This window comes from Coenobita brevimanus, chromosome 117 (assembly GCF_032717465.1).
Source record: "Coenobita brevimanus isolate Jiangsu-jjx chromosome 117, ASM3271746v2, whole genome shotgun sequence".
Classification (NCBI taxonomy): Eukaryota; Metazoa; Arthropoda; class Malacostraca; order Decapoda; family Coenobitidae; genus Coenobita; species Coenobita brevimanus.
In genome coordinates, this window is record NC_137070.1 from 5,449,841 (window position 1) to 5,476,863 (window position 27,023).

At 40.9% G+C, this 27,023-nt stretch overlaps 1 pseudogene; it reads right to left on the bottom strand.

Moving 5' to 3' along the window:
- Positions 1–10,347: 10,347 nt before the first annotated feature.
- LOC145389499 (5S ribosomal RNA) lies at positions 10,348–10,466 on the bottom strand (annotated as a pseudogene).
- Positions 10,467–27,023: the final 16,557 nt, after the last annotated feature.

The following is a 27,023-nucleotide window of genomic DNA, read 5'->3' on the forward strand; positions in this document are numbered from 1 at the left end:
TGCAGGCAGCGCCTGTCAGAGTCCCGACGAAAGTGAGACCGTAGACACCAGACGCAGAGGGGCGCCCCCAGTACACCCAGCCCAGACCCCCCTAGACAGGCCGGCAGACCGTCCTCCACCAAGGGCAGGCACAAGGCAGCGCGCCTACTCGACCTGTTTGGCCCCAGCCCAGAGGGACGATGCACTGACGGAGGCCCCTCCAGTGAAAGGCCTCCCTCTACACCAGCCAGCAGCCACACCTGACGATCCAGAGTACAACAATGGTGCTGCGCCCCTTCAGAGAGTGCACACCTGATGACACATCTGCCACACCTGGCGACACACCTGCCACACCTGACGACACACCTGCCACACCTGGCGACACATCTGCCACACCTGGCGACACACCTGGCGACACACCTGCCACACCTGACGACACACCTGCCACACCTGACGACACATCTGCCACACCTGACGACACACCTGCCACACCTGACGACACATCTGCCACACCTGACGACACACCTGCCACACCTGACGACACACCTGCCACACCTGATGACACACCTGCCACACCTGGCCACCACCTGCAGTTTTCTTATTAGCCCACAACTCCATTAGTGCCAGACTCAGCGCCTTGTAGTTCATGTAGTGTGTGTAATGTATCACATTGTGTTGTGTCAAGGCGCTGTATTCTTTGTGTGTAATATACATGGTATGGGGCACAAGGGCCGGAGGGTTAATGCAGATAAAACAAAAGTGATGATATCTAGGGTTGGTGGTGGTACTGTCAAAGGCGCCAACGCCCCAACGATGCCCCTCCCTGTCAGACTCCATGAGGAAGGGACGCTGCAGGCAGCCTCTGACGGCGACTCGACCCGAGCGAGACCGCAGCCCTCAGTCACCCCGGGGTGCCCCCAGGACTCTGGGGTGTGACCTCCCAGCCCTATTGGCAAGCAGTTCTCCTCCAGGAGTGGGCACAAGCAAGCACACCTGCTCACCCTGTTTGGCCGCAGTCCCGAGGGCCGACCTTCTCATCGAGGCCCCACTAGGGAAGGCCCTCCCTCCATGCCGCCCAGCAGCCCACTCCAGACCACCCAGCCCCTGGCAGCTGTCCTGTGCCTCCTGCGGGAAGGCACACCTGATGGGACCCCAGCCACACCTGGACGACACCTGTGAGAAGCACAAGTCCCCAGCAGCCCAACCAGAGTCCTATTGTATAGTTAACCTGTACAGTGTGTCGTGTTAAGGTGTAATAAGTGTTGACTCTGTGGCAATATACGTGTGAGGCTGACCCGAGTTTTTATGTCCTGTTCCTCAAGTTGCATGCTGCTCTACAGAGTGTGAACGTCGGGGGTGGGGTTGCGAGAGGCAGACCGAAAAAAACCCTGAGACGAGGTCATAAAGTGTGACCTCAGGGATAAGGGACTGAAATGGGAGGCTGCCAGAGATCGAGTAGCGTGGAGAGCCATCAGGTGACCAAGGCCGACGCCTGCAAGCTTATTGGAGCTTTTACAAACGATACGATACGATCACAGTACAAAGCAAAATGAATGTAGAATCCGAATGCAATTTACAGTAGATATCACTGGGAAATAAGCCAGGAATGATGTGATAAACTGTAGATTAGCTGGAAAGAATGGAGAACACAATCCACTGAGTGTCAACAGGTCAATATGGACATTTGTTACACCACCGCCATTAAGGAAAAAAAAAGAACTTAACATGGAGGCAATTCAAAAACAAAAGGAGAGAGAGAAAAAAAAACGAAAATACTGTACAATGGACAGTGTAGAGTCGTGTAAGTTACATGAGGCTCCCCTTCATTATCTGGGAATTTTCTCTGTTGCAAGCCCCGCCCCCCTACGCGGTGCCAAGCAGTCTGCCTCTGCCTGTATAACACCAATTTCTCTTAGTCTAATTTCTTCCTCTCCTACTTTATTAAAAAAAAAAAATACATGCACTTGACACAATGCAACCAGGAACTCTCAGTAAGGCCGGCGGGAGTTTAAACTAAGGCCTAGTTCCTGCCGTCGTGTCGTCGTCCTGGTTGCATAACACTCATCACATAATTATACACAATCATTCTTTACCTTCCTTCCTTTCCTCCCCTTTTCTATACGTCATTATTATTATATTCGGTGCTGCGGTGCCCCTCAGTATCGCTCTTGCAGGGGAGGGGAGTATATGTAAGTCGGTTAGATCCGTGACGCCATACTGTCTACCTGGAAGCATCATTGTCCCATGCACCAGGCACCAGGTTCAGTTACCGCATGTCAGACGGGGAAGGCAGACGTGTGATAAACAACTCCGCGGTGACTTCATGGCCACAGATACCACTGCCACATCAGCCTCGTTATGACAAGTGAGGAATTTACAGTGTGATCTCGCATCTAACGACACCATTGGACCTCTACCCATACTCGTATCTTAACGAGGAAGTTTCCGTCTAACGAAAAAAAATCCCGGGCGAGCGGTTCAAATCTGTCGCCACCTTGGTCTAGTGCATAACTCTGGTTTCCCTTCAAAACGCATAAATCTTTCGCCTTTTTTTTTGGTCTAGTGCGTGGGCGGGAAAGATGTTACCCTTTGCTGCAGAAACTAAACCAGCTCAGTGAATATGCCAAGAAAGTGAATGAAAGAAGATAAACTGTTACCGGTATCACCGAATATTTAAACAAACGCCATGAGCTTGGGGAAGTTGTGGCAAATCTCGATGGAAATGAAGGATAAGAGTGTGAGTGATGATGGAAATGAAGGATAAGAGTGTGAGTGATGATGGAAATGAAGGATAAGACTGTGAGTGATGATGGAAATGAAGGATAAGACTGTGAGTGATGATGGAAATGAAGGATAAGACTGTGAGTGATGATGGAAATGAAGGATAAGACTGTGAGTGATGATGGAAATGAAGGATAAGACTGTGAGTGATGATGGAAATGAAGGATAAGACTGTGAGTGATGATGGAAATGAAGGATAAGAGTGTGAGTGATGTTGGAAATGAAGGATAAGAGTGTGAGTGATGATGGAAATGAAGGATAAGAGTGTGAGTGATGATGGAAATGAAGGATAAGAGTGTGAGTGATGATGGAAATGAAGGATAAGAGTGTGAGTGATGTTGGAAATGAAGGATAAGAGTGTGAGTGATGATGGAAATGAAGGATAAGAGTGTGAGTGATGATGGAAATGAAGGATAAGAGTGTGAGTGATGATGGAAATGAAGGATAAGACTGTGAGTGATGATGGAAATGAAGGATAAGACTGTGAGTGATGATGGAAATGAAGGATAAGACTGTGAGTGATGTTGGAAATGAAGGATAAGAGTGTGAGTGATGTTGGAAATGAAGGATAAGAGTGTGAGTGATGTTGGAAATGAAGGATAAGAGTGTGAGTGATGATGGAAATGAAGGATAAGAGACTGAGTGAAGGAAATGAACGATAAGAGTGTGAGTGATGATGGAAATGAAGGATAAGAGTGTGAGTGATGATGGAAATGAAGGATAAGAGTGTGAGTGATGATGGAAATGAAGAATAAGACTGTGAGTGATGATGGAAATGAAGGATAAGAGTGTGAGTGATGAAGGAAATGAAGGATAAGACTGTGAGTGATGATGGAAATGAAGGATAAGAGTGTGAGTGATGATGGAAATGAAGGATAAGACTGTGAGTGATGAAGGAAATGAAGGATAAGACTGTGAGTGATGATGGAAATGAAGGATAAGACTGTGAGTGATGATGGAAATGAAGACTAAGAGACTGAGTGAAGGAAATGAAGGATAAGACTGTGAGTGACGTCGATGAAAGCATAGGCAGTCTTCGTGGTGACATTCATGATGACTTTTCTGGATTTGTTGGGAAGGAAAAGAATGTAGACAAAAAGATAGCGAACCTCGGGGAATGGAGAGCGAGAGGCAATGGAGAGCGAGAGGTGGGGCGAGGGTGGTGGTGCTGGTGGCGTAGGTGACAAGGAGCGGCCCTGTAGCCTTCCTTCCCGCCTCGGATACCACAGGTGAGTAATCCACATTATTTCGTCTAGTTAATTTTTTATATCTCTATGTATGATTATATGACAAATTAACGACAATAACTTAACATCATGAGTGAAAATAGGGGTTAGATCCATGTGGAGAGGATGGAGGGTGAAAGACTGACGAGGAGAGTGTATGTGAGTGAGGTGGAGGGGGGAAGAGGGAGGGGGAGGCCGAGGATGAGATGGAGGGATGGGGTGGAGAGGTATATGAGAGAGGGGGGTGTGAGTTGGGAGCAGGGCAGTGAAATGGGGGGGGACGGCGACTTGGAGGCGATTTGTTTGTGGCCACCCCAAACGGGATTGAGGCGTCTGGCAATAGATAGATAGATAGATCCAGTTTTTTTTTACCAATTATAATTTTCTCTATGTTTAAGTGTCGGCATCTAACGAAGTCGCTTGTAACGAGTGGTTTTTGGTACCTATTACACGTTAGTTGCGAGATCTTACTATTCAGGGAGTTTCCAAACGCTGCTGTCTCTCATTAGGGCCGCTCCAACATCCACTGCCCTACCGTGTATCTCTTCTATAACCCCATCCATATACAGATTGAACAACCATGAGGACATGACACATCCCTGTTTCAACCCAACATTCAAAGAGAAAAATTCACTCAGTTCACTATCCACACGCACCACATCCTTAGCACCCTCATAAATACCCTTCACGGCCTTCAGCAACCTCCCATATTCTCCATATATTCTTAATACTTTCCACAATCCTTGTCTATCCACCCTGTCATATGCTTTCTCCAAATCCACGAAGGCCGTATACAACTTCTTTCCCTTCTCTAGAAATGTTTCCACTAAAGACCTAAGCATATCTGATCTACACAACCTCTTTCCTTCCTAAAACCTCCCTGTTCTTATTTCCCTAACTCTGTCAATATCTTACCACATACTTTTCTTGTTACGCTAAGACAAATGCCCCTGTGATTACCACACACTTCTTTTTCCCCTTTTCCCTGATCATAGAAGAATGTATTAACGGAACACAATCAGAAATAAACCGGTAAGAAAGAGGTGTTGGTAAGCTTCATGACCGTACCAGAATACCGCCCCCATCCTGCCTGCCAGCCTGCTCACGCTAAAGGTAATAGCATGTGTATAGCCTTGAACTGTATCACGTAATTCAGCTAAACAATTCATCACATTCGCTCGTGTGCCACGCTAAAATGTGGTGGTAGTAGTAGTACTAGTAGTAGTAGTAGTAGTTGTTGCCTAGGCAGTCTGGTCGAACAGCCTCGAGTCCCTAAGGAAGGCCACGGCCGAGACCGGGCTTTCCCACAGAGCTCTCAAGGAGTGTACCGTATGTTGTGTTGTTGGCGTAGGTGATTGTGTGCAATGCAGTCTTGCATAATGTGCTTAATAGTATGGGGTGCTGTGTTGCAGATTGTGTGCAATGCAGTCTTGCATAATGTGCTTAATAGTATGGGGTGCTGTGTTGCAGATTGTGTGCAATGCAGTCTTGCATAATGTGCTTAATAGTATGGGGTGCTGTGTTGCAGATTGTGTGCAATGCAGTCTTGCATAATGTGCTTAATAGTATGGGGTGCTGTGTTGCAGATTGTGTGCAATGCAGTCTTGCATAATGTGCTTAATAGTATGGGGTGCTGTGTTGCAGATTGTGTGCAATGCAGTCTTGCATAATGTGCTTAATAATATGGGCTGCTGTGTTGCAGATTGTGTGCAATGCAGTCTTGCATAATGTGCTTAATAGTATGGGGTGCTGTGTTGCAGATTGTGTGCAATGCAGTCTTGCATAATGTGCTTAATAATATGGGCTGCTGTGTTGCAGATTGTGTGCAATGCAGTCTTGCATAATGTGCTTAATAGTATGGGGTGCTGTGTTGCATCCTGGACAGGCATCAGCGACGGAGTCATCCAGCCTCTTCTGGTAACTCAAGAGGGCTGGATGATGCCCACATCTCAGCCTGGCCAGGTGGACCCTGTCCTCACGAGGGAGGTAGGATTCAGAAGGGTGGATATCAGGAGGCCGTGCATGCAGCTGTGTGTTGTCTTTAAGAACAAGGCCCTAAAAATAATCACAGGCTGCACAGCTACTACACCCACAGACCACCTACTGCACATCAAGAAACCAAAGTCTTCAAAGTCGAGGATCATCTAGACATGAGAGGCACACAAATTCTTGCCTCAGCCTCCACAAACCCACGCCATCCACTACACGATATGGCAGCACATCCACACACACATCAAGGAATATAAACACAACGCCCAGCACACGATATCATACACAAATACTGTCATCTCTCCCGCTAAAATATGATAAATAGTCTTGCTGCTACACACGACGATAAATTTAAAGCATTGTTACAAACGTTTGGTGCTAGTTTGCGGTGTTAGGAGCGTAATGCTGTTTGGTAATGAGGCCTGGCAGTAAAGGCAGAGGATATTCGTAGACTCAGACTAACAGAAATGACAATGATTTGATGGATGTGTAGTGTGTTCTTGAATGCCAGGCCTGAGGGGGCTAGGTTTACGAAGGAAGAGTTGAAAGGAAGGATGGGAGTTGAGAGTACTGTTGTAATGAGGAGAGGTAGATTGAGATGGTTTGGGAGGAAGGATGGGACTGGAGTGTATTGGTGTTGTGATGAGGAGAAGATTGAGATGGTTTGGGAGGAAGGATGGGGCTGGAGTGTAGTGGTGTTGTGATGAGGAGGGGTAGATTGAGATGGTTTGGGAGGAAGGATGGGGCTGGAGTGTAGTGGTGTTGTGATGAGGAGGGGTAGACTGAGATGGTTTGGGAGGAAGGATGGGACTGGAGTGTATTGGTGTTGTGATGAGGAGAGGTAGATTGAGATGGTTTGGAAGGAAGGATGGGGCTGGAGTGTATTGGTGTTGTGATGAGGAGCGGTAGACTGAGATGGTTTGGGCATGTGGAGAGGCTGGAGGATGACAGCTGGGTGCGGAAAGTGAAAAGTGTAAAGGTCGGGGGCAGGCAGACCGAAAAAGACCTGGGACGAGGTCATAGAGGCTGCCAGAGATCGAGCAACGTGAAGAGCGTGGGTGACCAAGGCCGACACATGCAAGCATACTGGAGCCTTTATAAACGATACGGTACGAACCATACAATAAGAAATATCTCATGGAATTGATGCACTTAACCTATTTATACGTACCGGTATAACTGGTGTGTTTTCATCAGACGGGACTGGGTAAACCGCCACACCTTTAATACTAAGTGGTGGTTGCAGGAATAGGGGTTATGACGGACGGGTGACTCATTGGTTGGCTGCAGTGCAACTTCGGACGTGGGTGTAGGCCGTGGATGGCTAATTTGATTCAAACCACTCATCGTTTTATAAAACTTTATAATCAAGTTTAATTTTCTTTTACAACAGCAAATAGGAATGTATGTGAGCGAGGTGGACGGGGAGACCAAGAATGAAATGGAGGGATTGAGTGGCGAGGATGGAGAGTGAGAGACTAACTAGGAGTGTATATGAATGTGGTGGAGGGGGGGACCAGGGATGAGATGGAGGGATGGAGTGGAGAAGTGGGTATGTGGTGGGGAGAGGGCAGCCTGACAAGATGATTTGAGAGAGATTGTAACACAGGTTAAGATCGTTATAAAATTGAAAAGCTACGTTCTGCAGTGAAGCTACTAGAATGACGTTAATTCCTACTCTTGGCTAAATGTACCCCATATAATTTGTAGATCTAGGCAGAAAAAATCATAATCTTATATATATTTTTGTATTATGATATTTGTGTATAAATAGAAGCAGCGATGACAGAGGAAGCAAGAATAATAGTGGAGGCAAGGAGTGTTGGTGTTTAAATATGGCGACCGTAAGGCACACATTCGCGCTACCATTTGGTGGCTTTCCCGTGACAGGCAGTGGGTCAGTCTCGCGCTAGTTTCAAATCTACCTGTACATTATACGACTAATATATTGCATAAAGAATTAGCAGGAAAGATGACATAATTTTTCTGAATAGATATTTAGGTATAGTTAAACGATTTGAGATATTGTTGAACTGCACCGTTTGTTTCAAATCTCTCATCGCCCTGCGTCATCGGCGACATGTTTTCCAGGTAAGTATCTCTGTTATTTATCGCCTTTCTCCCTGATATTGTCCATTTAAAGCTGATGTAAGCACCAGTACCTATTACGGACGCTCTCGGGAGTAATTTGATGTTATATGATGTGTGTAATATAGTGTGATGTTGTGAGATGTGGCTGATAAAATTTCCCGGCGTCTCCAGGGCTGGTTGATGTGTACCATACGGGCCGAAATCTGCCAATAATTAGTTTCAAGACTAAGAAATAAATCACTGGAGAGGAAGAGTGACATCTTGGGGGTGATTTTGCGGTGATTTAGGGGTTGAAAGCTGGTGATTGAGGTTGAATTTTGTGGCCTATAGATATATATATATATATATATATATATATATATATATATATATATATATATATATAAATGATGTTGCTCCTTGGCTAGTGAATGGTTATCGTATAATGCCAAGACAATAATTTAGCCCCAAGCCTGTACACTGCTAATGGGTAAGACCAGGGATTGACTAATGGGGCAGTGAGTCAAAATAATAAAAGTTAGGCTGTGTCCGTATGGTTGTATAATAGATGTCAACCCAATTATTTTTCTGTTTGGGTGAGGGTAAGACCAGGGATTGTCAAACAAATACCAAACAGAAATTTTGGTGATTGTGTGTAATGTGACAGTGACATTGTTGGTAATTGCAACTCATACACGTGTAAATCATTGCTTTGTTTCATCTCTGAGAACAGTAATAGTTACTGACTCAATTCTTTATACATTTTTTAGGGTAATTGCAGAGAGTGTTAGAATAATTAATAATGTTGATGATTTTGCACAATGCGACCACTGTTTATTGCCAGACGCCATAATCCCGTAAGGGGTGGCCATTTGACTCTGAGTTATTTGTTTTACAGGGAGGGGCACTAACCCTCCACCAACCCACTTGTTGACACGTAGGCAGCACGTATGGTTTGGTTATATGGTTACCACCCAGCGTTGTAAATGGTTTCCTGGCTTACAGGAAACCATTTGGCTTGTCACTCAATGTAAAGCCACCTGTAAAGGAAAGAAAAGCAATAAGAAGTGACAGGAAAGATGGGAGAAATAGGAAGAGAGGAGGACAGGCACAGAAAAAGAATGATAAAGGCTAAGGAAGAAGTAGGCAGCACTACATCAAGTGAGTGGATGATGGTGAGAAATAGGAAGAGAGGAGGACAGGCACAGAAAAAGAATGATAAAGGCTAAGGAAGAAGTAGGCAGCACTACATCAAGTGAGTGGATGATGGTGAGAAATAGGAAGAGAGGAGGACAGGCACAGAAAAAGAATGATACAGGCTAAGGAAGAAGTAGGCAGCACTACATCAAGTGAGTGGATGATGGTAAGAAATAGGAAGAGAGGAGGACAGGCACAGAAAAAGAATGATAAAGGCTAAGGAAGAAGTAGGCAGCACTACATCAAGTGAGTGGATGATGGTGAGAAATAGGAAGAGAGGAGGACAGGCACAGAAAAAGAATGATACAGGCTAAGGAAGAAGTAGGCAGCACTACATCAAGTGAGTGGATGATGGTGAGAAATAGGAAGAGAGGAGGACAGGCACAGAAAAAGAATGATACAGGCTAAGGAAGAAGTAGGCAGCACTACATCAAGTGAGTGGATGATGGTGAGAAATAGGAAGAGAGGAGGACAGGCACAGAAAAAAGAATGATAAAGGCTAAGGAAGAAGTAGGCAGCACTACATCAAGTGAGTGGATGATGGTGAGAAATAGGAAGAGAGGAGGACAGGCACAGAAAAAGAATGATAAAGGCTAAGGAAGAAGTAGGCAGCACTACATCAAGTGAGTGGATGATGGTGAGAAATAGGAAGAGAGGAGGACAGGCACAGAAAAAGAATGATAAAGGCTAAGGAAGAAGTAGGCAGCACTACATCAAGTGAGTGGATGATGGTGAGAAATAGGAAGAGAGGAGGACAGGCACAGAAAAAGAATGATAAAGGCTAAGGAAGAAGTAGGCAGCACTACATCAAGTGAGTGGTACCCATGGACCCTAACCCTGTAGCCTAACTCAGAAAAACACCTTCCTGCTGCACATGCCTAGCTCCTAACACCCTATCCACACCAATTAAGGTCATTAAAGAGTGAAATGAGGTAAGTATAGTAGGGAAAAAAGTTCAGTATGAAACGGATGGCAAAAAATCGTTTTCCATCCATCCATCCATTGCCAGACGCCATGTATCCCAAACGGGGTGGCCAAGGGCTTAGAGTTAATTGTTTTACAGGGAGGGGCACTAATCCTCCACCAACCCCACTTGATGTAGGGATGCCAACAGCATCTGGTGTTCCCAGGCGGTCACCCATCCAAGTAGTAACCAGACCCAACGTTGCTTAACTTTGCTGATCGGACGGGAAGCGGTGTACTCAACGTGGCATCCCAGGAGGATTATGTCCGGGTAGTGGGGATGTTCGGATATTGGGCATCCGGATATTGGAGTGATTACTGTAAGTGGTTTTCATTACAGGAATACATCAATATACAATACCCCTCGATGCAATACCCTGGCTTAACGATTCGGGTAGAAATACCACCATACCCTGCCTAACGATGGCCCAATTCCAGTTCAACGATGGCTTTTTATTTCTAACCGATTTTGATAATATTTTAGACTAAAATTGTGTTTAGGTGGATTTATAAACTGTTTTTAGACTTAGATTAATGTGTTTTAGCCATAGGTGGGGTGAACATTGTCATTTTGGTGTTTAGGTGGATTTATAAACTGTTTTTAGACTTAGATTAATGTGTTTTAGCCATAGGTGGGGTGAACATTGTCATTTTGGTGTTTAGGTGGATTTATAAACTGTTTTTAGACTTAGATTAATGTGTTTTAGCCATAGGTGGGGTGAACATTGTCATTTTGGTGTTTAGGTGGATTTATAAACTGTTTTTAGACTTAGATTAATGTGTTTTAGCCATAGGTGGGGTGAACATTGTCATTTTGGTGTTTAGGTGGATTTATAAACTGTTTTTAGACTTAGATTAATGTGTTTTAGCCATAGGTGGGGTGAACATTGTCATTTTGGTGTTTAGGTGGATTTATAAACTGTTTTTAGACTTAGATTAATGTGTTTTAGCCATAGGTGGGGTGAACATTGTCATTTTGGTGTTTAGGTGGATTTATAAACTGTTTTTAGACTTAGATTAATGTGTTTTAGCCATAGGTGGGGTGAACATTGTCATTTTGGTGTTTAGGTGGATGTATAAACTGTTTTTAGACTTAGATTAATGTGTTTTAGCCATAGGTGGGGTGAACATTGTCATTTTGGTGTTTAGGTGGATTTATAAACTGTTTTTAGACTTAGATTAATGTGTTTTAGCCATAGGTGGGGTGAACATTGTCATTTTGGTGTTTAGGTGGATTTATAAACTGTTTTTAGACTTAGATTAATGTGTTTTAGCCATAGGTGGGGTGAACATTGTCATTTTGGTGTTTAGGTGGATTTATAAACTGTTTTTAGACTTAGATTAATGTGTTTTAGCCATAGGTGGGGTGAACATTGTCATTTTGGTGTTTAGGTGGATTTATAAACTGTTTTTAGACTTAGATTAATGTGTTTTAGCCATAGGTGGGGTGAACATTGTCATTTTGGTGTTTAGGTGGATTTATAAACTGTTTTTAGACTTAGATTAATGTGTTTTAGCCATAGGTGGGGTGAACATTGTCATTTTGGTGTTTAGGTGGATTTATAAACTGTTTTTAGACTTAGATTAATGTGTTTTAGCCATAGGTGGGGTGAACATTGTCATTTTGGTGTTTAGGTGGATTTATAAACTGTTTTTAGACTTAGATTAATGTGTTTTAGCCATAGGTGGGGTGAACATTGTCATTTTGGTGTTTAGGTGGATTTATAAACTGTTTTTAGACTTAGATTAATGTGTTTTAGCCATAGGTGGGGTGAACATTGTCATTTTGGTGTTTAGGTGGATTTATAAACTGTTTTTAGACTTAGGTTAATGTGTTTTAGCCATAGGTGGGGTGAACATTGTCATTTTGGTGTTTAGGTGGATTTATAAACTGTTTTTAGACTTAGATTAATGTGTTTTAGCCATAGGTGGGGTGAACATTGTCATTTTGGTGTTTAGGTGGATTTATAAACTGTTTTTAGACTTAGATTAATGTGTTTTAGCCATAGGTGGGGTGAACATTGTCATTTTGGTGTTTAGGTGGATTTATAAACTGTTTTTAGACTTAGATTAATGTGTTTTAGCCATAGGTGGGGTGAACATTGTCATTTTGGTGTTTAGGTGGATTTATAAACTGTTTTTAGACTTAGATTAATGTGTTTTAGCCATAGGTGGGGTGAACATTGTCATTTTGGTGTTTAGGTGGATTTATAAACTGTTTTTAGACTTAGGTTAATGTGTTTTAGCCATAGGTGGGGTGAACATTGTCATTTTGGTGTTTAGGTGGATTTATAAACTGTTTTTAGACTTAGGTTAATGTGTTTTAGCCATAGGTGGGGTGAACATTGTCATTTTGGTGTTTAGGTGGATTTATAAACTGTTTTTAGACTTAGGTTAATGTGTTTTAGCCATAGGTGGGGTGAACATTGTCATTTTGGTGTTTAGGTGGATTTATAAACTGTTTTTAGACTTAGATTAATGTGTTTTAGCCATAGGTGGGGTGAACATTGTCATTTTGGTGTTTAGGTGGATTTATAAACTGTTTTTAGACTTAGGTTAATGTGTTTTAGCCATAGGTGGGGTGAACATTGTCATTTTGGTGTTTAGGTGGATTTATAAACTGTTTTTAGACTTAGATTAATGTGTTTTAGCCATAGGTGGGGTGAACATTGTCATTTTGGTGTTTAGGTGGATTTATAAACTGTTTTTAGACTTAGATTAATGTGTTTTAGCCATAGGTGGGGTGAACATTGTCATTTTGGTGTTTAGGTGGATTTATAAACTGTTTTTAGACTTAGATTAATGTGTTTTAGCCATAGGTGGGGTGAACATTGTCATTTTGGTGTTTAGGTGGATTTATAAACTGTTTTTAGACTTAGATTAATGTGTTTTAGCCATAGGTGGGGTGAACATTGTCATTTTGGTGTTTAGGTGGATTTATAAACTGTTTTTAGACTTAGATTAATGTGTTTTAGCCATAGGTGGGGTGAACATTGTCATTTTGGTGTTTAGGTGGATTTATAAACTGTTTTTAGACTTAGATTAATGTGTTTTAGCCATAGGTGGGGTGAACATTGTCATTTTGGTGTTTAGGTGGATTTATAAACTGTTTTTAGACTTAGATTAATGTGTTTTAGCCATAGGTGGGGTGAACATTGTCATTTTGGTGTTTAGGTGGATTTATAAACTGTTTTTAGACTTAGATTAATGTGTTTTAGCCATAGGTGGGGTGAACATTGTCATTTTGGTGTTTAGGTGGATTTATAAACTGTTTTTAGACTTAGATTAATGTGTTTTAGCCATAGGTGGGGTGAACATTGTCATTTTGGTGTTTAGGTGGATTTATAAACTGTTTTTAGACTTAGATTAATGTGTTTTAGCCATAGGTGGGGTGAACATTGTCATTTTGGTGTTTAGGTGGATTTATAAACTGTTTTTAGACTTAGATTAATGTGTTTTAGCCATAGGTGGGGTGAACATTGTCATTTTGGTGTTTAGGTGGATTTATAAACTGTTTTTAGACTTAGATTAATGTGTTTTAGCCATAGGTGGGGTGAACATTGTCATTTTGGTGTTTAGGTGGATTTATAAACTGTTTTTAGACTTAGATTAATGTGTTTTAGCCATAGGTGGGGTGAACATTGTCATTTTGGTGTTTAGGTGGATTTATAAACTGTTTTTAGACTTAGATTAATGTGTTTTAGCCATAGGTGGGGTGAACATTGTCATTTTGGTGTTTAGGTGGATTTATAAACTGTTTTTAGACTTAGATTAATGTGTTTTAGCCATAGGTGGGGTGAACATTGTCATTTTGGTGTTTAGGTGGATTTATAAACTGTTTTTAGACTTAGATTAATGTGTTTTAGCCATAGGTGGGGTGAACATTGTCATTTTGGTGTTTAGGTGGATTTATAAACTGTTTTTAGACTTAGATTAATGTGTTTTAGCCATAGGTGGGGTGAACATTGTCATTTTGGTGTTTAGGTGGATTTATAAACTGTTTTTAGACTTAGATTAATGTGTTTTAGCCATAGGTGGGGTGAACATTGTCATTTTGGTGTTTAGGTGGATTTATAAACTGTTTTTAGACTTAGATTAATGTGTTTTAGCCATAGGTGGGGTGAACATTGTCATTTTGGTGTTTAGGTGGATTTATAAACTGTTTTTAGACTTAGATTAATGTGTTTTAGCCATAGGTGGGGTGAACATTGTCATTTTGGTGTTTAGGTGGATTTATAAACTGTTTTTAGACTTAGATTAATGTGTTTTAGCCATAGGTGGGGTGAACATTGTCATTTTGGTGTTTAGGTGGATTTATAAACTGTTTTTAGACTTAGATTAATGTGTTTTAGCCATAGGTGGGGTGAACATTGTCATTTTGGTGTTTAGGTGGATTTATAAACTGTTTTTAGACTTAGATTAATGTGTTTTAGCCATAGGTGGGGTGAACATTGTCATTTTGGTGTTTAGGTGGATTTATAAACTGTTTTTAGACTTAGGTTAATGTGTTTTAGCCATAGGTGGGGTGAACATTGTCATTTTGGTGTTTAGGTGGATTTATAAACTGTTTTTAGACTTAGGTTAATGTGTTTTAGCCATAGGTGGGGTGAACATTGTCATTTTGGTGTTTAGGTGGATTTATAAACTGTTTTTAGACTTAGATTAATGTGTTTTAGCCATAGGTGGGGTGAACATTGTCATTTTGGTGTTTAGGTGGATTTATAAACTGTTTTTAGACTTAGATTAATGTGTTTTAGCCATAGGTGGGGTGAACATTGTCATTTTGGTGTTTAGGTGGATTTATAAACTGTTTTTAGACTTAGATTAATGTGTTTTAGCCATAGGTGGGGTGAACATTGTCATTTTGGTGTTTAGGTGGATTTATAAACTGTTTTTAGACTTAGATTAATGTGTTTTAGCCATAGGTGGGGTGAACATTGTCATTTTGGTGTTTAGGTGGATTTATAAACTGTTTTTAGACTTAGATTAATGTGTTTTAGCCATAGGTGGGGTGAACATTGTCATTTTGGTGTTTAGGTGGATTTATAAACTGTTTTTAGACTTAGATTAATGTGTTTTAGCCATAGGTGGGGTGAACATTGTCATTTTGGTGTTTAGGTGGATTTATAAACTGTTTTTAGACTTAGATTAATGTGTTTTAGCCATAGGTGGGGTGAACATTGTCATTTTGGTGTTTAGGTGGATTTATAAACTGTTTTTAGACTTAGATTAATGTGTTTTAGCCATAGGTGGGGTGAACATTGTCATTTTGGTGTTTAGGTGGATTTATAAACTGTTTTTAGACTTAGATTAATGTGTTTTAGCCATAGGTGGGGTGAACATTGTCATTTTGGTGTTTAGGTGGATTTATAAACTGTTTTTAGACTTAGATTAATGTGTTTTAGCCATAGGTGGGGTGAACATTGTCATTTTGGTGTTTAGGTGGATTTATAAACTGTTTTTAGACTTAGATTAATGTGTTTTAGCCATAGGTGGGGTGAACATTGTCATTTTGGTGTTTAGGTGGATTTATAAACTGTTTTTAGACTTAGATTAATGTGTTTTAGCCATAGGTGGGGTGAACATTGTCATTTTGGTGTTTAGGTGGATTTATAAACTGTTTTTAGACTTAGATTAATGTGTTTTAGCCATAGGTGGGGTGAACATTGTCATTTTGGTGTTTAGGTGGATTTATAAACTGTTTTTAGACTTAGGTTAATGTGTTTTAGCCATAGGTGGGGTGAACATTGTCATTTTGGTGTTTAGGTGGATTTATAAACTGTTTTTAGACTTAGATTAATGTGTTTTAGCCATAGGTGGGGTGAACATTGTCATTTTGGTGTTTAGGTGGATTTATAAACTGTTTTTAGACTTAGATTAATGTGTTTTAGCCATAGGTGGGGTGAACATTGTCATTTTGGTGTTTAGGTGGATTTATAAACTGTTTTTAGACTTAGATTAATGTGTTTTAGCCATAGGTGGGGTGAACATTGTCATTTTGGTGTTTAGGTGGATTTATAAACTGTTTTTAGACTTAGATTAATGTGTTTTAGCCATAGGTGGGGTGAACATTGTCATTTTGGTGTTTAGGTGGATTTATAAACTGTTTTTAGACTTAGATTAATGTGTTTTAGCCATAGGTGGGGTGAACATTGTCATTTTGGTGTTTAGGTGGATTTATAAACTGTTTTTAGACTTAGATTAATGTGTTTTAGCCATAGGTGGGGTGAACATTGTCATTTTGGTGTTTAGGTGGATTTATAAACTGTTTTTAGACTTAGATTAATGTGTTTTAGCCATAGGTGGGGTGAACATTGTCATTTTGGTGTTTAGGTGGATTTATAAACTGTTTTTAGACTTAGATTAATGTGTTTTAGCCATAGGTGGGGTGAACATTGTCATTTTGGTGTTTAGGTGGATTTATAAACTGTTTTTAGACTTAGATTAATGTGTTTTAGCCATAGGTGGGGTGAACATTGTCATTTTGGTGTTTAGGTGGATTTATAAACTGTTTTTAGACTTAGATTAATGTGTTTTAGCCATAGGTGGGGTGAACATTGTCATTTTGGTGTTTAGGTGGATTTATAAACTGTTTTTAGACTTAGATTAATGTGTTTTAGCCATAGGTGGGGTGAACATTGTCATTTTGGTGTTTAGGTGGATTTATAAACTGTTTTTAGACTTAGATTAATGTGTTTTAGCCATAGGTGGGGTGAACATTGTCATTTTGGTGTTTAGGTGGATTTATAAACTGTTTTTAGACTTAGATTAATGTGTTTTAGCCATAGGTGGGGTGAACATTGTCATTTTGGTGTTTAGGTGGATTTATAAACTGTTTTTAGACTTAGATTAATGTGTTTTAGCCATAGGTGGGGTGAACATTGTCATTTTGGTGTTTAGGTGGATTTATAAACTGTTTTTAGACTTAGATTAATGTGTTTTAGCCATAGGTGGGGTGAACATTGTCATTTTGGTGTTTAGGTGGATTTATAAACTGTTTTTAGACTTAGATTAATGTGTTTTAGCCATAGGTGGGGTGAACATTGTCATTTTGGTGTTTAGGTGGATTTATAAACTGTTTTTAGACTTAGATTAATGTGTTTTAGCCATAGGTGGGGTGAACATTGTCATTTTGGTGTTTAGGTGGATTTATAAACTGTTTTTAGACTTAGATTAATGTGTTTTAGCCATAGGTGGGGTGAACATTGTCATTTTGGTGTTTAGGTGGATTTATAAACTGTTTTTAGACTTAGATTAATGTGTTTTAGCCATAGGTGGGGTGAACATTGTCATTTTGGTGTTTAGGTGGATTTATAAACTGTTTTTAGACTTAGATTAATGTGTTTTAGCCATAGGTGGGGTGAACATTGTCATTTTGGTGTTTAGGTGGATTTATAAACTGTTTTTAGACTTAGATTAATGTGTTTTAGCCATAGGTGGGGTGAACATTGTCATTTTGGTGTTTAGGTGGATTTATAAACTGTTTTTAGACTTAGATTAATGTGTTTTAGCCATAGGTGGGGTGAACATTGTCATTTTGGTGTTTAGGTGGATTTATAAACTGTTTTTAGACTTAGATTAATGTGTTTTAGCCATAGGTGGGGTGAACATTGTCATTTTGGTGTTTAGGTGGATTTATAAACTGTTTTTAGACTTAGATTAATGTGTTTTAGCCATAGGTGGGGTGAACATTGTCATTTTGGTGTTTAGGTGGATTTATAAACTGTTTTTAGACTTAGATTAATGTGTTTTAGCCATAGGTGGGGTGAACATTGTCATTTTGGTGTTTAGGTGGATTTATAAACTGTTTTTAGACTTAGATTAATGTGTTTTAGCCATAGGTGGGGTGAACATTGTCATTTTGGTGTTTAGGTGGATTTATAAACTGTTTTTAGACTTAGATTAATGTGTTTTAGCCATAGGTGGGGTGAACATTGTCATTTTGGTGTTTAGGTGGATTTATAAACTGTTTTTAGACTTAGATTAATGTGTTTTAGCCATAGGTGGGGTGAACATTGTCATTTTGGTGTTTAGGTGGATTTATAAACTGTTTTTAGACTTAGATTAATGTGTTTTAGCCATAGGTGGGGTGAACATTGTCATTTTGGTGTTTAGGTGGATTTATAAACTGTTTTTAGACTTAGATTAATGTGTTTTAGCCATAGGTGGGGTGAACATTGTCATTTTGGTGTTTAGGTGGATTTATAAACTGTTTTTAGACTTAGATTAATGTGTTTTAGCCATAGGTGGGGTGAACATTGTCATTTTGGTGTTTAGGTGGATTTATAAACTGTTTTTAGACTTAGATTAATGTGTTTTAGCCATAGGTGGGGTGAACATTGTCATTTTGGTGTTTAGGTGGATTTATAAACTGTTTTTAGACTTAGATTAATGTGTTTTAGCCATAGGTGGGGTGAACATTGTCATTTTGGTGTTTAGGTGGATTTATAAACTGTTTTTAGACTTAGATTAATGTGTTTTAGCCATAGGTGGGGTGAACATTGTCATTTTGGTGTTTAGGTGGATTTATAAACTGTTTTTAGACTTAGATTAATGTGTTTTAGCCATAGGTGGGGTGAACATTGTCATTTTGGTGTTTAGGTGGATTTATAAACTGTTTTTAGACTTAGATTAATGTGTTTTAGCCATAGGTGGGGTGAACATTGTCATTTTGGTGTTTAGGTGGATTTATAAACTGTTTTTAGACTTAGATTAATGTGTTTTAGCCATAGGTGGGGTGAACATTGTCATTTTGGTGTTTAGGTGGATTTATAAACTGTTTTTAGACTTAGATTAATGTGTTTTAGCCATAGGTGGGGTGAACATTGTCATTTTGGTGTTTAGGTGGATTTATAAACTGTTTTTAGACTTAGATTAATGTGTTTTAGCCATAGGTGGGGTGAACATTGTCATTTTGGTGTTTAGGTGGATTTATAAACTGTTTTTAGACTTAGATTAATGTGTTTTAGCCATAGGTGGGGTGAACATTGTCATTTTGGTGTTTAGGTGGATTTATAAACTGTTTTTAGACTTAGATTAATGTGTTTTAGCCATAGGTGGGGTGAACATTGTCATTTTGGTGTTTAGGTGGATTTATAAACTGTTTTTAGACTTAGATTAATGTGTTTTAGCCATAGGTGGGGTGAACATTGTCATTTTGGTGTTTAGGTGGATTTATAAACTGTTTTTAGACTTAGATTAATGTGTTTTAGCCATAGGTGGGGTGAACATTGTCATTTTGGTGTTTAGGTGGATTTATAAACTGTTTTTAGACTTAGATTAATGTGTTTTAGCCATAGGTGGGGTGAACATTGTCATTTTGGTGTTTAGGTGGATTTATAAACTGTTTTTAGACTTAGATTAATGTGTTTTAGCCATAGGTGGGGTGAACATTGTCATTTTGGTGTTTAGGTGGATTTATAAACTGTTTTTAGACTTAGATTAATGTGTTTTAGCCATAGGTGGGGTGAACATTGTCATTTTGGTGTTTAGGTGGATTTATAAACTGTTTTTAGACTTAGATTAATGTGTTTTAGCCATAGGTGGGGTGAACATTGTCATTTTGGTGTTTAGGTGGATTTATAAACTGTTTTTAGACTTAGATTAATGTGTTTTAGCCATAGGTGGGGTGAACATTGTCATTTTGGTGTTTAGGTGGATTTATAAACTGTTTTTAGACTTAGATTAATGTGTTTTAGCCATAGGTGGGGTGAACATTGTCATTTTGGTGTTTAGGTGGATTTATAAACTGTTTTTAGACTTAGATTAATGTGTTTTAGCCATAGGTGGGGTGAACATTGTCATTTTGGTGTTTAGGTGGATTTATAAACTGTTTTTAGACTTAGATTAATGTGTTTTAGCCATAGGTGGGGTGAACATTGTCATTTTGGTGTTTAGGTGGATTTATAAACTGTTTTTAGACTTAGATTAATGTGTTTTAGCCATAGGTGGGGTGAACATTGTCATTTTGGTGTTTAGGTGGATTTATAAACTGTTTTTAGACTTAGATTAATGTGTTTTAGCCATAGGTGGGGTGAACATTGTCATTTTGGTGTTTAGGTGGATTTATAAACTGTTTTTAGACTTAGATTAATGTGTTTTAGCCATAGGTGGGGTGAACATTGTCATTTTGGTGTTTAGGTGGATTTATAAACTGTTTTTAGACTTAGATTAATGTGTTTTAGCCATAGGTGGGGTGAACATTGTCATTTTGGTGTTTAGGTGGATTTATAAACTGTTTTTAGACTTAGATTAATGTGTTTTAGCCATAGGTGGGGTGAACATTGTCATTTTGGTGTTTAGGTGGATTTATAAACTGTTTTTAGACTTAGATTAATGTGTTTTAGCCATAGGTGGGGTGAACATTGTCATTTTGGTGTTTAGGTGGATTTATAAACTGTTTTTAGACTTAGATTAATGTGTTTTAGCCATAGGTGGGGTGAACATTGTCATTTTGGTGTTTAGGTGGATTTATAAACTGTTTTTAGACTTAGATTAATGTGTTTTAGCCATAGGTGGGGTGAACATTGTCATTTTGGTGTTTAGGTGGATTTATAAACTGTTTTTAGACTTAGATTAATGTGTTTTAGCCATAGGTGGGGTGAACATTGTCATTTTGGTGTTTAGGTGGATTTATAAACTGTTTTTAGACTTAGATTAATGTGTTTTAGCCATAGGTGGGGTGAACATTGTCATTTTGGTGTTTAGGTGGATTTATAAACTGTTTTTAGACTTAGATTAATGTGTTTTAGCCATAGGTGGGGTGAACATTGTCATTTTGGTGTTTAGGTGGATTTATAAACTGTTTTTAGACTTAGATTAATGTGTTTTAGCCATAGGTGGGGTGAACATTGTCATTTTGGTGTTTAGGTGGATTTATAAACTGTTTTTAGACTTAGATTAATGTGTTTTAGCCATAGGTGGGGTGAACATTGTCATTTTGGTGTTTAGGTGGATTTATAAACTGTTTTTAGACTTAGATTAATGTGTTTTAGCCATAGGTGGGGTGAACATTGTCATTTTGGTGTTTAGGTGGATTTATAAACTGTATTTAGACTTAGATTAATGAGTATTAGCCAGTAGGTGGGGTGAACATTGTCATTTTGGTGAGTAGGCAGGATGAAGGTACTGTGAGTGAGGCAATAGGCAGGATGAAGGTACTGTGAGTGAGGCAATAGGCAGGATGAACATACTGTCATTTTGGTGTTTAGGTGGATTTATAAACTGTTTTTGAGACAGATTAAGGCAGGATGAAGGTACTGTGAGTGAGGCAATAGGCATGAAGGTACTGTGAGTGAAGAGCAAGAGCAGAATGAAGGTACTGTGAGTGAGGCAGTTGGCAGGATGAAGGTACTGTGAGTGAGGCAAAGCCAAACAGGATGAAGGTACTGTGAGTGAGGCAATAAGCAGGATGAAGGTACTGTGAGTGAGGCAATAGGCAGGATGAAGGTACTGTGAGTGAGGCAATAGGCAGGATGAAGGTACTGTGAGTGAGGCAATAGGCAGGATGAAGGTACTGTGAGTGAGGCAATAGGCAGGATGAAGGTACTGTGAGTGAGGCAATAGGCAGGATGAAGGTACTGTGAGTGAGGCAATAGGCAGGATGAAGGTACTGTGAGTGAGGCAATAGGCAGGATGAAGGTACTGTTAGTGAGGCAATAGGCAGGATGAAGGTACTGTGAGTGAGGCAATAGGCAGGATGAAGGTACTGTGAGTGAGGCAATAGGCAGGATGAAGGTACTGTGCGTGAGGCAATAGGCAGGATGAAGGTACTGTGAGTGAGGCAATAGGCAGGATGAAGGTACTGTGAGTGAGGCAATAGGCAGGATGAAGGTACTGTGATTGAGGGAATAGGCAGGATGAAGGTACTGTGAGTGAGGCAATAGGCAGGATGAAGGTGGGGAAGGCAGCAGGTGTGTCTGGGTTGACTGCCGAAATGTTGAAGGCCTCAGGAGGTATAGGGGTGCGGTTAGTCACTGACCTGACAAATATGAATATTTATGAGTGAATGCCACTCAGGGATAAGTGAGGCTGGTCACTCTCATCTTAAATGTTGAGACCAACTGCCTAGCCCCGGGCTCCTACGCTCCTCATGGTGCAGTGTAGGATTGGATGATGGATGGATGGTGTTGTTCCAGATGATTGGCTGAAGAGTGTAATTGTAAATGTGTATAAAGGGAAGGGTGATGCCCTGGAAAGAGGAAATTATAGAGGTATAAAGCTTTTAGATCAGATAATGAAGGTAATGGAGAGAGTTTTAGAAGGTATGATTAGAGAAAGAGTGAATATTGATGAGATGCAGTTTGGGTTTATGCCAGGTAGGGGGACCACTGATGCCATATTCATTGTTCGACAGCTTCAGGAAAAATATATTGGTAGGAGAAGGGATCTTTATTTCGTTTTTGTTGATTTGGAAAAGGCCTTTGACAGAGTCCCTAGAGAGGTGGTGAAGTGGGCAATGAGAAAGCTTGGCTTGGAGGAGTGGCTGGTTAGGGTGGTTATGGCCATGTATGTGGGTGTTCACACCCAGGTGAGAGTGAATGGAGATTTGAGTGATGAGTTTTCCGTGAATGTTGGTGTGCATCAGGGGTCAGTCTTGAGTCCCATGTTGTTTATCATGGTACTTGAAGCCCTTTCACGTGACTTTAGAAACGGACTCCCGTGGGAGTTGTTGTATGCCGATGATTTGGTGTTGATTGCAGAGAATGAAAGGGAGGCGGAGGAAAGATTTAGGAAGTGGAGAGATGGTATGGGGCACAAGGGTTTAAGGGTAACTGCAGATAAAACAAAAGTGATGATATCTAGGGTTGGTGGCGGTACTGTCAAAGACGAGGGAGAGTGGCCATGTGCAGTTTGCCACAAGGGCGTGGGAAGTAATTCCATCTTGTGCGGTGTTTGTGATAAGTGGGTGCATAAGAGATGTAGTGGTATTAGAGGTACACTGCAAGATAATGCAGTGTTTGTGATAAGTGGCTGCATAAGAGATGTAGTGGTATTAGAGGTAGACTGCAAGATAATGCAGTGTTTGTGATAAGTGGGTGCATAAGAGATGTAGTGGTATTAGAGGTAGACTGCAAGATAATGCAGTGTTTGTGATAAGTGGGTGCATAAGAGATGTAGTGGTATTAGAGGTAGACTGCAAGATAATGCTGATTTCATGTGTACGGCGTGTCAGGGAGAGCAGGTGGAGATTGTCAGGCGTGAAGGGATTGATCTTGCTGGTGAATCTCTTGAGTGTGTGGAAGAGTTTTGTTATTTGGGAGACATGTTGTGTGCTGGAGGTGGGGTTGGAGCAGCTCTGTGGCTGGGGTGAGAAGTGGCTGGAAGAAGTTCAGGGAGCTGTTGCCTCTCCTGACATTGAGAGGGCTCTCCCTACGTGCTAAGGGGTCTTTGTATGCAGCATGTGTTAGGAGTGTAATGCTGTATGGCAGTGAGACCTGGGCAGTGAAGGAGGAAGACATTCGCCGGCTCAGACGTACAGAAATGGCAGTGATTAGGTGGATGTGCAGTGCGTCCCTGCATCCAAGGCCTGGAGGGGCTGGGTTTACAATGGAAGAATTGAGAGGTAGGATGGGACTGGAGTGTATTGGTGTTGTGATGAGGAGAGGTAGATTGAGATGGTTTGGACATGTGGAGAGGATGGGGGATGGTAATTGGATGAGGAAGGTGAGAAGTGTTAATATTGGGGGTGGGGTTATGAGGGGTAGACCGAGAAAGACGTGGGACGAGGTCATTAAGTGTGACCTCAGGGTTACGGCACTGAACAGGGAGGCTGCCAGAGATCGTGCAGCATGGAGAGCCGCCATTAGGTGACCAAGGCTGACACAGGCAAGCAGGTTGGAGCCTTTAAAAATGAAACAATTATTATTATTACTATTATTATTATTATTATTACTATTATTATTATTATTATTACTACAGACTTCGCACATTCTTACTGCCATGTAATTAAACCTTACTGTTCCCAGGTAATATTGTTCTTGCTGCTAACCAGATACTTTTGTTAATCAAGGTGTGGAAGGAAGGAACTAACATGTACTATTTTTTCAGGTGTGGTAATTGACCCAGCTGTGGAAACTGCCAACAGAGACGGAGAAAGGGGAGAAGAAAGCCACAACCAGCTGCCAAATTAATACCAACCAGCTGCCCAATCACGGTAATACCAGCCATCTGCCGCCACTCTCAGGTAAGCGTCCTATTGTGACATTTTAAAATATTGGCAAAGGGACCTGTAATATGGGGCCTTCTGCTCTTGTTCTAATATACTTGCTGCCACCAGACTCTTTCATTTATATTAGGAGACGGACAGCATTGTGAAGGAATCTATCTACTACCCAGTTTGCCACTATCTATCTGTCTAAACTGCCATCTATCCTTATTCAGTGCTGAGTTGTAAGAAAAGATTAACACAGGAATGATGCCAGTCATGAAGAGTTCGTAGGGACGTTCTCCCTACGTGTCAAGTGGGGTTGGTGGAGGATTAGTGCCCCTCCCCGTAAAACAATTACCGGTAACTCTAAGCCCTTGGCCACCCCGTTTGGGATGCATGGCGTCTGGCAATGAATGAATGAATGAAGAGTTTGGTAAATAATGCAGAGCCGTCGGCATTTCTTGTTCTGCTGGGAATAAGGAAGTACTTGAGGGAGTATAACCAGGGAATTGAGCCAGACAGATGATGTAAAATGGATTTGTTCATCTTAGGTCTTGTGTACTAGAAGTAGTTCAACCCCAGGCACAGCAGAACATTATCCCAGTGGACTGCAGGCTGAGTGACCCTTCTGTAGGCCATCGTTCTCCTCTTGCGGGATAGGTGTGACATTGAGAAGTGTAAATGTAGTCAGGCAGCCCTCCCCCCATCCAGCACCAATATACTAGGGGTTAATTAAGAGCCATATTGAACTCCTCCACAGACAAAAGGATTAAGTTTGAACACACTTGAGATTATCTCCTAACACCTGGCCTTATTGTCAGGGTCCGTCTGTGTTACTCAGGCTGCTGTTCCTGCGATTGCTGAGTTGGTGCTGCCGTGCTGGAGGTGGTGCTGCCGTGCTGGTGTTGATCCTGGTGGTGCTGCCATGCTGGAGGTGGTGCTGCCGTGCTGGTGTTGATCCTGGTGGTGCTGCCATGCTGGAGGTGGTGCTGCCGTGCTGGTGTTGATCCTGGTGGTGCTGCCATGCTGGAGCCGGCAGTGCTGGCTCAATTTTTCTCATGATGCAGTGGCTATACAAGGGTGGTTGGGGTTTATCGTTAATGTAATGCCACTCAGGGATGAGCCCTGGGCTCCTTCGCTGCTCATAGAGTGATACAAGATTGTGTGGTGAATGTTGGAAAATACTCCGTGGCCTCAACACTGGAAATACCTGTGATAATTATAGAGGTTGCCAGCGCCATTGGTCTTGAAAATCTTTCTACATCTCAGTGCCTTCTGCTACAACTACAGCTACAACCACCCCTCTGATATGTGAGTTAGAACATTTTTAATTAGTCCATCTTGACTTGGCAGAGAGTATTGTCCTTGGCAGCCTAATTTCATCAGCCAGAAGCAGAGTAAGACAAGGCTAGCAATACTGTGGCTCTGCATCCTTTCCAGATCACTTTTAAGCCAAGTTGAGATGGACAGAGTATAACAGTTGCTCCCCTACTTACGATGTTTTAAGAGAGAACTCCTGACCTCATCGTTGGGTGGGAAGAGGAGTCAGGAATGATGATGATAATGCCTAATGATGATTTTAATTATGATCAGTGGCATTGCTAGGCTGCATAACTAGATCATTCCACCACTAGGGTATACAAGGCCAGGTAACTTAGTCTAGGTGCTGATTTTACCTGCTTATTGATGACGACGACGATGATTGATGATGCGCTAGGATGATGCAGGGCCAGGAGTCAATCCCTGGCACTATCAGGCTGGCAACCACACAAATGAAATCTCAAGCCGGTAAGTGTTTAATCTCAACAGCAATTCTTCTTAGCTCCTGTTCGTAAGTGGGAGAGCAACTGTCTATTCCAACCAACACCAGACGCTTTTATTCAACTGAGAGTGATGCATTAGGGGTTTAAGGATAATAATGAGCTTTATTTTGAACTTATTTTCATCTTAGGACCAACCTGCCTAGCCCCGGGTTCCTACTCTCCTCTGTGGGGCGACGTGGGATTGGACGATGGCTGATTGGATGGATTGTTAACTTATATTCATCTGCTCTCAATTATCATACTTCTTGCACCGTAACGAGGCCTGGGATTTGTCCATTCACCAGCTTTCTTCATATATCTCTGTGGTAGACTAACACAGTACTACATGTCTACATCCATCCCACTGCACTTCTTCATGACTAGCATTGTGCTTGATAAACTATTGCTTAAGAGGCTTATTTTATGCCTGGGTAGAGTAACCAGAGTATAGTAATTAAATGCCCCAGGTTTACCAGTAGCAGATTGTTTTGAAAGCTTTCCCCTGCACTTCATGATTAGCAATATTTCAATCTATCTATCTATCTATTGCCAGACGCCTCAATCCCGTTTGGGGTGGCCACAAACAAATCGCCTCCAAGTCGCCCTGTCCCCTGCCATTTCACTACTAGATAAAGTTCACAGATAGATAAACACTACACAGGTACACATAGATAGTAGATATATTGCAGTAAGTGTTGGCTAGATAGATTTACTGCAAGAATTTTGTGATGTTAAGGTTCCTCATGTTATTTATGATGCCTTTGCTAGTAGTGTTCCTCTCAGTTGAACAGTGTCTGGTGTTAGTTCAGTCAAAATGCTTGTCTTCTGTGTGGCTGAGGTGATTTCCTAACGTGATGTCTTAGCAAG